Source organism: Hemitrygon akajei, unplaced genomic scaffold (genome assembly GCF_048418815.1).
Source record: "Hemitrygon akajei unplaced genomic scaffold, sHemAka1.3 Scf000050, whole genome shotgun sequence".
In the NCBI taxonomy this organism is placed as follows: Eukaryota; Metazoa; Chordata; class Chondrichthyes; order Myliobatiformes; family Dasyatidae; genus Hemitrygon; species Hemitrygon akajei.
The window spans coordinates 4,379,607-4,394,936 of NW_027331936.1; the positions used below are offsets into that span (position 1 = coordinate 4,379,607).

Consider the following 15,330-nt stretch of genomic DNA (forward strand, 5'->3'; position numbering starts at 1 on the left):
TATCCCTTGGGGATCCCAGGACCTAGAAGGGCTGAAAAACACTCTGCGCAATTTACATGAAGGAGCAGGGAAATGGATTAGAGCCTTTGAAGAAGAAACAGCGGGACGATTATTGGCTATGGGAGATTGGAAGGCACTGTTGATAAGGTTGATTGGAACCTCCAAATTTAACGAACTAATGGAAATGGCTGGCATAGTAAATGCGAACGACCCGAGAACTGATGGAGATGGGTTTGACAGAGTGAGGCAGAGGGTATGGCAGGTCCTCAGAAAGCTTTATCCACCTAAAGTGGACCCCAAAGCCTTAAAAGGGGATCCACTGGGAGACACTGAAAACCCAGCAGCCTACATAGAAAACCAGTTGAAAAGGTGGAGACTGGAGACTGAGCAAGAGTCTTTGGATGCAATGTCTCCACAAGTAAAATCCAAATTGGAGGAAGTCGTTGGGCTGACGTCAAAGACCCCACAAGAATTTAGAGACCACGTAGTCCATGCGGTTGAGAAATACCGGAAAGACAAACTAAGGTTGGCTGAGCAGCAGGAAGAGGTGCAAAGAAAGTTAATACAAATGCAGCTCGAAGAACTCAAAAAGAAGGAAAAAGAGAAAAACAAAAAGATGCTGCCAGCAACCACCAGTTCGAGTACAGCCATCGAACTGGACAAAGCACGGTTATATGGAGGGACCGATCATACTGTAAGACAAGGGCTGGAAAACCCCATGCCAATAAATGTCTTTGAGGGAGCATTCCCACAAATGCCCTATCAGGAACAGACTAACTTCAAACAGCCCAGACAGGACTGGAAGTCCCAAGGAGGGGGACAGAGGAGCTATGGGCAAAGGGGACCAGTGAGGAAACAGTGGGAAAGAGAGGTAGAGAGATTGTGCTGGGAATGTAATCAGCCAGGCACATGAGTAGAGATTGTCCGTTTATACTATGGCCTGTCACACACCAGCAGGAACCGATAAGAAGGGAACTAAAGTTTAGCCAAGGACCAGCCCCCACAGGCCCAAGCGGACCTGTGGACCCCTATGCGAGGTATTAGGGTGCCCTGAGAACTTGAGTGGAAAGGGACATTACCCAATGATAACAAGGGAGGCAGATGAGGAACCATTGTTCAGGTTATGTTAGAAGGGCAACTGACACCAATGATGATAGATACTGGAGCCACGTACACTTGCGTACAGCCACAGTATGCCCTTCACCTTCCCATGTCAGGAAAGTTTATTAAGACGGTAGGGTACTCGGGGAAAACACAGTTGACACAGTGCACGGCTCCAGTGCGGTTGAGAATGGGAAATAAAGAAATTGTTTTGCCGGTGATAGTATTTCAAGGAACTCCGATTAATTTGTTAGGCAGAGATGCCTTATTGAAACCGGAATTAAAATTAGAATGCACCAGAAATGGGCTGAGTGTGAAAAGAGCAGGGGCTCAATTGATAGTGCAAGAAGACAAGAAGACTAATGTCTTTTGGATAGGAGACATCACAGATCAGATTCAGGAAACCTGGGAAAAATGGAAAAAGGGCGTGCAGGCTATATTACTCAGGGCTGTAATGCCCAAATCTGAGCTACATTGTACAGTGATTTTTGACGAGACTCAGAACAGGGAGTTAGAGGAGAGATGGCACCTGGAGGTATGTACCCAACAGCACCTGGAAGGGGGGGGGGGGGGCTGTGATAATTGCAAAGCAAGGGGCAGCTTTACAAGTTAAGTGGAACACCTTTTTAGAAAAATGGTACAGGATACCGGAGGCTGCGCCCCACGTAACGTTATTGGTAAATAAGGGGTATCAGTCTAAAGGCTTAGGCCCTTTAGTTAAGAGTGCTGAAACCGTAACAGTGTGGAGGAAAATCACGCCAGAGGTGTGGAGATCAGAAGACAACAGTTGTATTAAAATAATGGTAAGTGTAGATATGGTAGGGACAGTGAGAGAGGTCGAAATAACTCCCCAACCACACATGCCCTTGCTGGGAAAGGAAAGAGGCCAGCAGAAAGATAAAAGGTTAGATGAGTTGCCGTCTATTCTGTGGTCACAGCATGACACGGACGTAGGGAAAATAAAAACAGCTAGTCCGGTGGAAATAAGGCTGGAAAAAAGGAGCAATTCCACCCAGGAGACCACAATACCCACTAAGACCAGAAGCAGAAGAGGGAATAGCATCGACAGTGCGGGGGTTGCTTGAAATAGGAGTGCTTAAAAGAACAAACAGTCGATGCAATACCCCGTTGTTGCCGGTATTAAAAGCAGATAAATCTAAGCGGAGATTGGTGCATGATTTGCGAGCGATAATGATGTGGTAGAGGACTGGCCAGCGGTAGTCCCCAACCCACACACGCTTTTGACTAATGTTCCACCAGAAGCAAGTTACTTTTCAGTGATTGATTTGTGTTCGGCTTTCTTCAGCATTCCTCTCGCCGATCAGTGTCAGTATTTGTTTGCATTTACTTACAGAGGTGCTCAGTATACCTATACCAGAATGCCGCAAGGATTTAAACATTCACCACACATTTTTAATCAGGTATTGAAGGCAGACCTAGAGGGCATACCATTGGAAAGTACATTGTTACAGTATGTGGATGACCTGTTGATTTGCTCCCACAGTGAGGAACAGTGTAAGCAGGACACTATAACTCTGTTAGAGAAATTAGCACGCAGAGGACATAAAGTATCCAAAAAGAAACTGCAATTTTGCATGCAGCAAGTGGAATACTTAAGCAGGGTAATATCCAAGGAAGTGAAGGCGATAGCATCAGATCAGATTGAGGCAATAACTAAGGCCCCAAAACCCCAGACTGTAGGGCAGATGATGACGTTTTTGGGAATGGCAGGGTACAGCTCAGATTGGATAGGAGATTATGCTGAGATTGTGGCACCTTTGAGAAAGATAATGAAAGAAGCAGGAATTACAAATTTGAAGAACGGCTTACAGTGGAATGGGGAGGCGGAGATAGCTTTCAATACTATTAAGCAGGAATTGCAGTCAGCACCAGCATTAGCTTTGCCTGACTACGAGAAGGTTTTTCATTTGTATATATCCAACGGACAGGAGGGTTATGTCACAGCGGTTCTAACACAAGAGACAGGCACAGGAAAAGCAAAGCAGCCGATAGCATACTACAGTACGAGACTAGATGAGGTGGTACGGGCGTATCCACCCTGTTAACATGGATTGGCGGCGCTGTACTATGCATATGAAAAGGCATCATCTGTAAGCCTGAGCTATCCTGTGACTCTGTACACACACCACAAAGTAGCAGAATTGCTAGAAAGGGGAAAATCTATGCTGACGCCAGCCAGGATAGCAGCGTATCAGATGCTATTGACATTTCCAGACATAACTATACAGAGATACACTACCAGTAATATAGCCGATTTTGTCCCTTTGGACTATGAAGGAGAACCCCATGATTGTGTAAGGAAGACGATGGCATTTGCCAAATTGAGAGCAGATTTACGGTCAGAACCACTAGAGGAGATAGATAAAAAGGTTCTGTTCGTAGATGGCTCTTGTTATAGGGATTATGATGGAAATCACGCAGGATTCTCAGTGGTGCAGTAGGATCAGTCGAGCTATATGATTATTAGGATGGAGTCCTGTCCCCAACCGTGTTCCGCCCAACTAGCAGAACTCAAACCCCTGACAGCTGCATGTGAAATGATGAAAGGTGAGAAAGTAGACATCTATATTGATTCAGCATATGCTCACGGAGTATGCCATTTGTTCGGGGCAGTGTGGAAGCAGAGAGGTTTTAAAAAAAGTAGCAGAGATCCCATACAACATTGTCAGCAAATTCTAGACTTGATAAAAGCCATAATGAAACCTAAAGCATTGGCTATAGTAAAATGCCAGGCACATAAAAAGGGAAACAATGTAATAACAAAGGGAAATCAAGCTGTGGACGAGGCAGCTAGAAAAGCGTCTGGATGTACGTCAGTCGTCATTGCCCCCCAGGTAAGCCTAACTCCAGAACCTGATGTAGAGGACCTAATTGAAATACAAGGTAAGGCAACTTTGGCAGAACAGACAATGTGGAGAAAAAGGGGGGCCAAGCAGAACCCGGAAGGCTTGTGGAGCACGGAAGACAGTTTGTTGGTAGCGCCCACCCCTCTACTGACGATTCTGATTTCAGAAGCGCATGGGATGGACCATTGTGCAAGGGGGGAAGTGATAAGGAAAATAAAGAAGGATGGTTTTTGGTCACCTTATTTACAGGCTTCAGTGGACTTTGTCTTATCACAGTGCGAGGTATGCGCACAAAATAATGCTCGGAAGGGAATTACAACCCCAATAGGTCACATTCCTGTACCTGAAGGACCATTTAAACATCTAGTGATCGATTACGTAGACATGATAAAGACAGTGAGAGGTAAAAGATACATGCTGGTAGTAATTGATCGATTTAGCAGATGGGTGGAGGTGGTACATTCAAGAGATCAAGGGGCATAGACAGTGGTAAAATTTCTGACAAATAAAGTGATCCCAAGGTTTGGAATACCTACAGAAGTTAGCTCAGACAATGGTTCAGCTTTTATCCAGAAAGTGGTCAAACTGGTACTACAGGCGCTGAGGATAAAGCAAAGATTTGGATGTGTATACCACCCTCAGTCGCAGGGCATGGTAAAGAGAATTAATGGAACCCTGAAAGCCAAACTAAACAAAATTTGTGCAGACACTAAACTTAATTGGGTCAATGCTTTACCGTTAGAATTGATGAGTTACCGCATGCAAACTAATCGAATAACATGCCTGACACCGCATGAGATGCTCACTGGGAAGCTATCATACCTGTGATAGGGGTAAGCAAAAATGTTGAATGGATAAACTATATATACTACAATCAACAGAGATTCATCAACTACATCGATGATGCACTGGAGGCCTTAGGGCAACAGCTGGATGCAACTAGCAGGGTGACGTGGCAAAACAGACAGGTACTATATTGGCTTTTGGCAGTGTGTAATGTTTGGAGAACAATGCTGCACTTTCATACCGAACAATACTAGCCCATAAGGGTCTTTCACCAGAGCAATGAATAAGTTAAAGAATCTGCGGACGGAGGTCAAACAGAATGCAGGATTTGAACATCAGTTCTTTGATTGGTTGGAAAGTAGACTCGGAGGATGGGGAGCATGGCTGACTAAAATAGCAATAACTGTCAGTATTATATTGTTGAGCTGTGCGCTTGTGCTGTGCTGTTTTCTTCCTTGTCTCAAATCTCTTGTAGTGCGTGCTGCAACCAAACAATTTCCAATGCTCGTGGCAATTACTGAAGCAAGATTAGTGGAGAAAGAAACACCGAAAATGTATCGTTACAGCCTACAACACCTGCAGGATGAACAAGAGCAAAACAACAGTGTGGAAGTAAATTGTAAGGGCTTCTGAGTCTTTTTCCCTGTCTCAGGTACAGAAGGACAGGTTTTTGGCTCAGCGGCCCAGGGTAACAGGGAGAGAATACTTTGAGGTCTTGGCGCAGAAAATTATAGTTTAACCCGAGATTTGGGAATAAGTGCTTGAGTTTATTGGGGCTTTTGTGCGCAGACTCTTTGTCTTTTCTCTGTGTGAGACCCTCTGGGTCTCAAAGGGGGGATATATTGGAGTATAAAAGTTGAGATTATTTGATGTGTAACCAAAACTATGTAGTCAGCTTTGAACCTTGCTATTTGCTATGCATGTACCCAATTTAGTAGGAGAATGAAATCTTAAGAATGTAGAAGACAATGGTGCGTTATTGAAGGTAGCTAAGAGATGTAGATTAGAACATGATTAAGTCAATGGGTAGAAACAATAGTGGCGGATGTACGTGTGATACGCAACTATAGACCGATTGCATATGCTAATGCAACTAAGCCAGGAGATTGCTATAAAACATGCTATGTCCAAGGATCGGTGGGCAATCAGCGACTAGCTCAATGACTGTCTCAGCTTTGATTTGCAAATTAAAGTTTAATACTTCTTGAAGAATCTTCTGCGTCTCCTGGTCGTTTGTGGGGCACGAAAAACCACGACAAAATTATCCAATGACAGAAGTGTTCTTTCTTGTGAGTCTGGAAGAGAGATTCTCATGGCCTTTTGCTGGGGAGAGATGAGAAGACGTGAATGGAGAGAGTGGGCCCTTTTTCTTTTTTTTGTTTTCTTTACTAACCCTATAATCAAAGGAAGAATTATAAATCTTAATAGTTTAATCACATATTATGTACCATTTGTTATTTCAGGTGTCACACAGACGCAAACCTATAAAACTACCAGCAACAATTGAACACACTTGGAGTCTGGTTTTGCAGTTAACAAACACTATTTAATTGGTAACTACTAATAATAGTGAACTTAAACCAGATAATGCTAGGGTTAGCAATGTTATGCATATATAGGTGTGAATACAGGTTTCCCCCGGTATCTGAAGTTAGAGCGTTCCTATGAAACCGTTTGTAAACCGAAATGTCATGAAGTGAAGAAGCAATTACCATTAATCTAAATGGGAAAAGATTTTGGACGTTCCCAGACCCAAAGAATAACCCACCAAATCATACCAAATAGCACATAAAACCTAAAATAACACTAACCTATAGTAAAAGTAGGAATGATATGATAAATATACACACTATATAAAGTAGAAATATTGTATTTACAGTGTAGTTTCACTGAAAATCGGGAAGATAGTGAACTGAAATTGATTTGGAGAGAAAAAAAATCGGCACATGCACAGCTATGCACGTACACACATGCGTACACAACTGCCGCACAAGGCTTCACGGTCATGGTAGTCTTTTTCGGGGTAAACTCACATATAAAGGAGGCATCATCTTTATCGTAAAAGCGAAAATCCTCTTTGGTCAGCAAAAACAGGTACTAATGTAGGTCTTTCGTAACAGTGAGCTGTCGTAAAGCGAATGTCCGAAAAATGGGGGTCACCTGTATATAAAATCCAAAACCTCGGTGGTAAACGACATAGTCTTACAATGATGTGGTAGATTCAATTTAGTTCACAAGATTGGGGGGGGGGGGGGAGGAGGGAGGGAGGGAAGGAGGGAGAGGGAGATGTAATCCAAGTAAACAGGTGTTGTCGACCTTTTCCAATGCCCATCAAATCATCCAAGTTAGCCAGACGTGACCAACTCAAGAGCACCTTTTCAAGAGAAAGTCTACCAACCCAGGCAAGGGTTAGACTCACCGGTAGATTCCACAGGGTCGCTCTTACACGCACTAACAGCCACAGATCGACTCTTCTTTATCGATCCTCAAATCCCACCCTGCTAGAAAGTCCAACTGGCAGAAACTTTCATCACTAGCCTTTGTGCATCCGCGTGTCCTGCGAGAAAAGCAGTTACGTGTGTTTAAATACCGTTGTGCTGAACACCAGCTGTCCAACATGTAGCTCCGCCCCCTCTCTCTGTAAGAAGTCGCTTGCTTGTTCTGTGTCAGTAAAGGATCATTCTGATCTTGCTTAACCACAGAGAGCCTAAACATTAGCTGGTCACCATAGCAACCCAGCACTTCTGCAGAAATCCAACAGCATGTCCAAAGTCAGTCTCGGTTCTCTTTGCATTATAAAGAGATAGTCCATAGAAAGTATGAACCCCGGGGCAGATTACACAGGGGACACATCGCTCAGTATCCACCCAAACGAGATTCTTCAGTTTGGCCAGACTGGGGTGGGGGGGCTATAACCCTCTCTGTTAAGCTGCCAGCAGAACTGAGAGCTACATAAGATTAGATGACTGAGTGAATCGCTTCCTACATTCACAGCAGGTGAACGGCCTCTCCCCAGTGTGAACTCAATGATGCACACTGGTTGATTTGGCTGAGAGAATCTTTTCCCAAAGTCTGAGCAGATCGGTCTCTACCCAGTGTGAAGTCGCTGGTGTGCCTTTAGGATGGATGACTGAGTGAATCCTTTCCCACAGTTTGAGCAGGTGAATGGCCTCTCTCCAGTGTGAACTCGCTGATGTACCTTCAGATGGGATGATGAAGTGAATCCCTTCCCACAGTCTGAGCAGGTGAACGGCCTCTCCCCAGTGTGAACTCGCTGATGTATCTTCAGTTGGGATGATCAAGTGAATCCCTTCCCACAGTCTGAGCAGGTGAACGGCCTCTCACCAGTGTGAACTCGCTGATGTACCTTCAGATGGGATGACGAAGTGAATCCCTTCCCACAGTCTGAACAGATGAACGGCCTCTAACCAGTGTGAACTCGCTGATGTACCTTCAGATGGGATGATGAAGTGAATCCCTTCCCACAGTCTGAGCAGGTGAACGGCCTCTCACCAGTGTGAACTCGCTGATGTATCTTCAGATGGGATGACGAAGTGAATCCCTTCCCACAGTCTGAGCAGGTGATTGGCCACTCTCCGGTGTGAACTCCCTGGTGTGCCTTCAGTTGAGATAACTGAGTGAATCCTTTCCCACAGTCCGAGCAGGTGAACGGCTTCTCTCCAGTGTGAACTCGCTGATGTATCTTCAGATGGGATGACGAAGCGAATCCCTTCCCACAGTCTGAGCAGGTGATTGGCCACTCTCTGGTGTGAACTCCCTGGTGTGCCTTCAGTTGAGATAACTGAGTGAACCCTTTCCCACAGTCCGAGCAGGTGAACGGCTTCTCTCCAGTGTGAACTCGCTGATGTACCTTCAGATGGGATGAGCAAGTGAATCCCTTCCCGCAGTCCGAGCAGGTGATTGGCCACTCTCCGGTGTGAACTCCCTGGTGTGCCTTCAGTCGAGATAACTGAGTGAATCCCTTCCCACAGTCCGAGCAGGTGAACGGCTTCTCTCCAGTGTGAACTCGCTGATGTACCTTCAGATGGGATGACGAAGTGAATCCCTTCCCACAGTCTGAGCAGGTGAATGGCCTCTCTCTGGTATGAACTCGCTGATGTACATTAAGTTGAGGTAACTCGGTGAATCCCTTCCCGCAGTCTGAGCAGGTGAACGGCCACTCTCCGGTGTGAACTGACCGGTGTTTCAGTAACTGATTTGATGAAGTGAATCCTTTCCCACAGTCTGAGCAGGTGAATGGCCTCTCCCCAGTGTGAACTGACTGGTGTCTCAGTAAGTGAGCTGATGAAGTGAATGCCTTGCCACAGTCCGAGCACGTGAATGGCTTCTCCCCAGTGTGAATTCTTTGATGTACCTTCAGTTGAGATGACTGAGTGAATCCCTTCCCACAATCCGAGCAGGTGAACGGCCTCTCCCCAGTGTGAACTCGCTGATGTATCTTCAGTTCAGATGAACGAGTGAATCCCTTCCCACAGTTCGAGCAGGTGATTGGCCACTCTCCAGTGTGAACTGACTGGTGTGTCAGTAACTGATATGATGAAGTGAATCCCTTCCCACAGTCTGAGCAGTTGAATGGCCTGTCCCCAGTGTGAACTGACTGGTGTCTCAGTAACTGAGATGACTGAGTGAATCCTTTCCCACAGACTGAGCAGGTGAACGGCCGCTCCCGAGTGTGAACTCGCTGGTGAGCCATTAGGTCAGATGACCGAGTGAATGCTTCCCCACAAATTCCTCAGATGACCAGCCTCTGCCCAGTGTGAACTGACTGGTGTGTCCACAGGTGGGAAGACCGACTGAATCCCTTCTCACACACAGAACAGGTGAATGGCCTCGTCCCAGTGTGAACTTGCTGATGTACCTTCAGTTGAGATGACCGAGTGAATCCATTCCCAATGTCTGAGCAGATGAATGGGCTCCCCCCATGTAATCTAACGGGCATGCCAGTTGGTCAGATGATCAAGTGAATCCCTCCCGACAGTCTGAGCAGGAAGGATGATCGAATGAATCCCTTGCTCCACTTCTTAAATATCTGGACAGAGACAGCAAAACTGGTGTGTTGTGTTCGAGATTCCCTTAGGCAAATTCCTTGCCATTTTTAACCTGTAAAAAGATTTACAAAATCCATCAATGGGTGTAGGACAACATTTCAGTTGAGATTACTTGAGTTGTCAAGGTGTGAGCTGGTATCACACTGTTACAGTGAAGGTTAACCCAAGTTGGAGAGAGAAATCATCTCCTGACTGGGCAGAGTGCTGGTATCCGGAATGACCATCAAACTCTCTGATGCTCTTCCTGTCTCTATAAGAATGGGGCATTTCTGCCATCTCCGATCTGTGACCTGGCTCAGTTTGACTCTCTCCATTGGTATTATTCCCTATTCCTGCTGAGCTGCATGGGTTCCTGGCCCCACAGTAACTGAAACACTCTCACACAAATAGCCTGCAATCCGTTCCATGCACCCACAACTCTCAGTGTAAATAAAGTTACCCCTGACATCCCCTCTGTATCAACTTTCAAGCACCTTAAAACTATGCTCCCTCACGTTAGCCATTTCAGCTCTGGGGAAAAAGCCTCTGGCTATCCACACAATCAGTGTCCCTCATCATCTTATACATCTGAAAAAGGCTCAAAACATAAACAAAGATATTATACATTTCTTTGAGGATTTGTTGGGAATAGACAACATTATGACAGTATAGATAGGGTACAAGTAAGCAGCTTCTTCCACTGAGGATGGGTGCGATGACAACCATAGGTCATGGGTAAGTGGGGAAGTGAAAATTTAATGGGAACATTTGGAAAAGCTCTTTACTGAAATGGTTGTGAGAGTGTGGAATGAGATGCCAGCACAAGTGGTGAATATGAGCTCGGTTTCACCATTTCACAGTTTGCTTATAAGGAGAAGGTGTGAGTGGAGGATGCTATCACGTATTTGCTGCACAAATCACTCTCTCACCTAGAGGGGGTCAGTTGTGCTGTGAGGATTACATTCCTTGACTTCTCTAGTGCCTTTAACACCATCCAGCCCAAGATCTTAAGGCACAAACTAACGGAGATGGGAGTAGACTCTCACATGGTGGATTGGATAGTGGACTACTTGACAGATAGACCTCAGTATGTGCGGTTGGGAGACTGTAGGTCTGACACGGTGGTCAGCAGCACAGGAGCGCCGCAGGGAACCGTACTCTCTCCGGTCCTGTTCACCCTGTACACATCAGACTTCCAATATAACTCGGAGTCCTGCCATGTGCAGAAGTTCGCTGATGACACGGCCATAGTGGGGTGTGTCAGGAATGGACAGGAGGAGGAGTATAGGAAACTGATACAGGACTTTGTGATATGGTGCAACTCAAACTACCTGCGTCTCAATATCACCAAGACCAAGGAGATGGTGGTGGACTTTAGGAGATCTAGGCCTCATATGGAGCCAGTGATCATTAATGGAGAATGTGTGGAGCAGGTTAAGACCTACAAGTATCTGGGAGTACAGTTAGACGATAAGCTAGACTGGACTGCCAACAAAGATGCCTTGTGCAGGAAGGCACAGAGTCGACTGTACTTCCTAAGAAGGTTGGCGTCATTCAATGTCTGTAGTGAGATGCTGAAGATGTTCTATAGGTCAGTTGTGGAGAGCGCCCTCTTCTTTGTGGTGGCGTGTTGGGGAGGAAGCATTAAGAAGAGGGACGCCTCACGTCTTAATAAGCTGGTAAGGAAGGCGGGCTCTGTCGTGGGCAAAGTACTGGAGAGTTTAACATCGGTAGCTGAGCGAAGGGCGCTGAGTAGGCTACGGTCAATTATGGATAACTCTGAACATCCTCTACATAGCACCATCCAGAGACAGAGAAGCAGTTTCAGCGACAGGTTACTATCGATGCAATGCTCCTCAGACAGGATGAAGAGGTCAATACTCCCCAATGCCATTAGGCTTTACAATTCTACCGCCAGGACTTAAGAGCTTTTTAAAACCTATTATTAATGCTTTTTGAGATAGTGATTTAGATGCATATCATATTTTTTACTGAGTTAAGTATTGTATGTAATTAGTTTTGCTACAACAAGTGTATGGGACATTGGAAAAAAGTTGAATTTCCCCATGGGGATGAATAAAGTATCTATCTATCTATCTATCTTAAAAGAAGTTTGCCTGGGAGCCTGGATGGTAGGGGTATGGAGGGTGATGGTCCCGGTGCAGGTATTTGCATTAGACAGTTTAAATGTTTGTTTGGCATTGACTGGATTGGTTAAATAGCCTGTTTCTGTACTGAACTTCTCCATGTTTCTATGACAGAGAAGCTGGCCAAACTTGTTTGGAAGGGAAAAGGTAGGAGTGACAACGGAGCAGCAATGGCTGGAGTTTCTGGGAGAATTCAGGAGCTGAGTGATCGATACATCCCAAAGAAGTGGAAGCATCGTAAAGGCAGGAAGACACTACCATGGCTGAAATGAGAAGCCAAAGCCAACATAAAAGCCAAAGAGAGGGCAATCAAAAGAGCAAAAAACTATTGGAAGCTTTTAGAAACCAACAGAAGATGACTAAAAATAAGTCAGATGAGCTCGGGGGTGGAATTATGATACTGTTGTCATTAATGGGTCTTGGTAGCACCCAACAGTCTGAGGCATTTAGAGGAACAAAATATCCTGGGCATCAATATCTCTTGAAAACCAAGGTTCCCTGCACCAGTTACCTTTCCACATACAAACTCTACACTCTCAAAAATGTCTCTTCTGAAGGCCTCCCGCTTACCAAGTACTCCTTTGCCAGAAAACGGCCTATCCCAAACCACACTTGTCAGGTCCTTTTGACAGCATCAAGACTGACCTTTCATCCCCTCTGTTCTGTTCCCCTAACTAACGAATCCCCTATCACCCGTTTGACTTTCCTCTGCCAGGTAATCCCTCCCTCCCCAACAGTTTCTAAAGTGGCCCACCTGGCTGTTGTGTGGGATGGCAACAAGAGTACTCTGCGATGGCTATTTAACTTCATTCCCCTTCATGTCTCTCAACCAGTTTCCTGTGTCCTGTACCTTAGGTGTATCTCACCTCTCTTCATGTCATATCTATCACCCCCTCCAACTGCTGGATGATCCAGAATTCATCCATTTTTAGCTCCAACTCCTTAAAGTGCAGCTGGACGCACATCTTGTAGGTTAGGGTGTCAGGGACACTGGAGTTCTCCCCACCTTCCCACCAATGTCCCCTCTAATTTGTAATGACCAGTGTGCACATAAATCTTGTACTGTGCATTATTTTACCCAGTGACGACATGTGCACTGTGAATTTTATATAGAGAGGTATTCATTTTAACAGCCAACAAATCACTGTGTGTAAGAACTGTGATCTCCTCTGGGCTCGATCCAGTTCATCTGCACTCTCACACCATGTCGCAGGCCTGTAACGGGTAATGAAGGATTTTCCCACCAAAGCTTTTGCATATTGTCCATAAATGGTTTGCTTGCTAAATTATGCTTTAAAAAGTCAGATTCCCAAATATCACTCCACCTCTTCCCACTTGCAAACTCTCCAACAACTTTTGCATCACCACAATACACACAGGTAACACCAGTTTCTGTATTGTACATAACTATTTCCCCTGAACCCTCCCCTGGGTGACTGACGGTGGTCAACTTAGTGATGGTAATGCCAATGAATATGAAGCGAAGGGCAGTAGTCTGTCTCATTGGAGTCTGGCACATTTGTGATGTGAAAGCTACTTGTTTTCCAGGGCAAAGGTTTTTGATATTATTATCTTCCCTGAAAGAATGGGTCAAAACATGTCGTCACGGGTAGAAAAGTCGAGAACAAAAGGAGGTAGCTCAAGCAGGCCAGGCAGCATCTATGGAAAAGAGTACTAATGTTGAGTTCCTCCGGCATTTTGTGTGTGTTGCTTGGATTTCCAGCAACTGCAGATTTTCTCGTTAGTGATTGGAGATAGAACAAAGGAGATTTTCTCAACTGGTGATGTAAAAGACCTGATTTAGTTCCCTTTCTCCGAGTTCCTAATCCTTGCATTTAGATAGCTGGAGCTCAGCTCTGTCTGAGAGATCCATCGGCTCCCATTCCCTCATCAGCCGGAAGCTCCCCGGGCCCGTGGGGCTGAGAGAGAGGGAAGAGAGCAGGACTGTCCCGGGATTACGGGTCACGCTATGCGGAGTTCACAGGAATTGTCCCGAAATCGCTGTTTAAGACAGTCGCCCCGAAATATTCGCTTACCTGCGTCCGACCCGGCAGCCGTTTTCCAGAGGCCTTTTGTGAACTGCGCGCATGCGTGATATTCGTATACGTCATCAACATTGACGCCTGCGCATATGATAGATGCTTCAGCGCCGGCGAAATTTTTAAACAATTACTGCAAGCACCGCTTCTATGTCCATACTTCAGTTTTTTTTTGTATATAGAAAACTCAGCGGGTGTTTATAAACAATATACTCAATATCAAAGTATATCTAATGCCAAAGTGCAATCCTCTTACAAAGGCAGATATAAAACACAAGAGATTCTGCAGTTGATGGAAATACAGAGACGCACACACACAAAATGCTGGAGGAACTCTGCAGTTCAGGCAGCAGCTAAACAGAGGAGTACACAGTCTGGACGTGCTGAAGGAGCCCGGCCTACACGTTGTCTATTTATTCCTCTCCACATTTTCTGCCTGATCTGTCGATTTCCTCCAGTGTTTTGCATTTTTTTCAATCAATTTCCAAATGTTTCCGATCTTTCATCTGTAGGCACATCCTGCTGGCCTGATTCCTCTTCCTACTTCTCCTCTTAAACTCTAGACCCCGTCTCTTTCCGGAGCCCCAAAAACCCTGACTCAGGATGGCCACTCTTTGGTTTCTGACTCTGCTCCATCGAAGATTCACTCACTAGTCTGCGGTCAGACTTTAGAGGCGCATTGCAACAACCCAGCTGTCTGAAACACGTCCTCTGTAATGAGTGAAAATGTTACAATGATGTTCAAAAGAGCAGTGAAGAAGGAGTTTAATATTCTGATATGGAACAGGATCAAGGGCAGGAACCAGATGGGCCGAGTGGCCACTCTAGTGTACATTGTGAGTGTGGTAGAGACAGTAAGCACCTGAGACACGGGATTTGATATAGACTTGATTTATCTTTCACAGATACACAATATTAAACACCAGCCTAATTTAAGGCTAACATCAGCAGAACAGACTCCTCCAACGCTCAGTGACCAGGGTTCAGTCCTGGGTGCGATGAGCAGCCGCAAGAACTGCAGAATCTGACAGTAACAGTCCCTCATGAACCTGCAGCTGCCTTCAGTCACCGTGATGGTTAAACATTTAACACGGAGCTGATTTTAACTTCCTCCCTGATGTGAAGTTGCTGGTGTTGCAGCAGCTGGGATGATTGAGTAAAACTCTTTGCTCACTCCGGACAGAAATGTGGCCTCTATTTATTGTGAACTCACCGGAGCATCACAAGGTGGGTTAACTGAATGAGTCTCTTCGCACACACGGAGCAGGTGAACGGCCGCTTCCCAGTGCGAAGTTGCGGGACTTTTGGAAATAGTGAAGGATGTTGTCACGCTGAATAAATC

At 45.5% G+C, this 15,330-nt stretch overlaps 1 pseudogene; it reads right to left on the bottom strand.

The window, feature by feature from the left end:
* Positions 1–14,047, bottom strand: part of LOC140721068 (uncharacterized) — an 85,726-nt pseudogene extending 71,679 nt beyond the window's left edge.
* Positions 14,048–15,330: the final 1,283 nt, after the last annotated feature.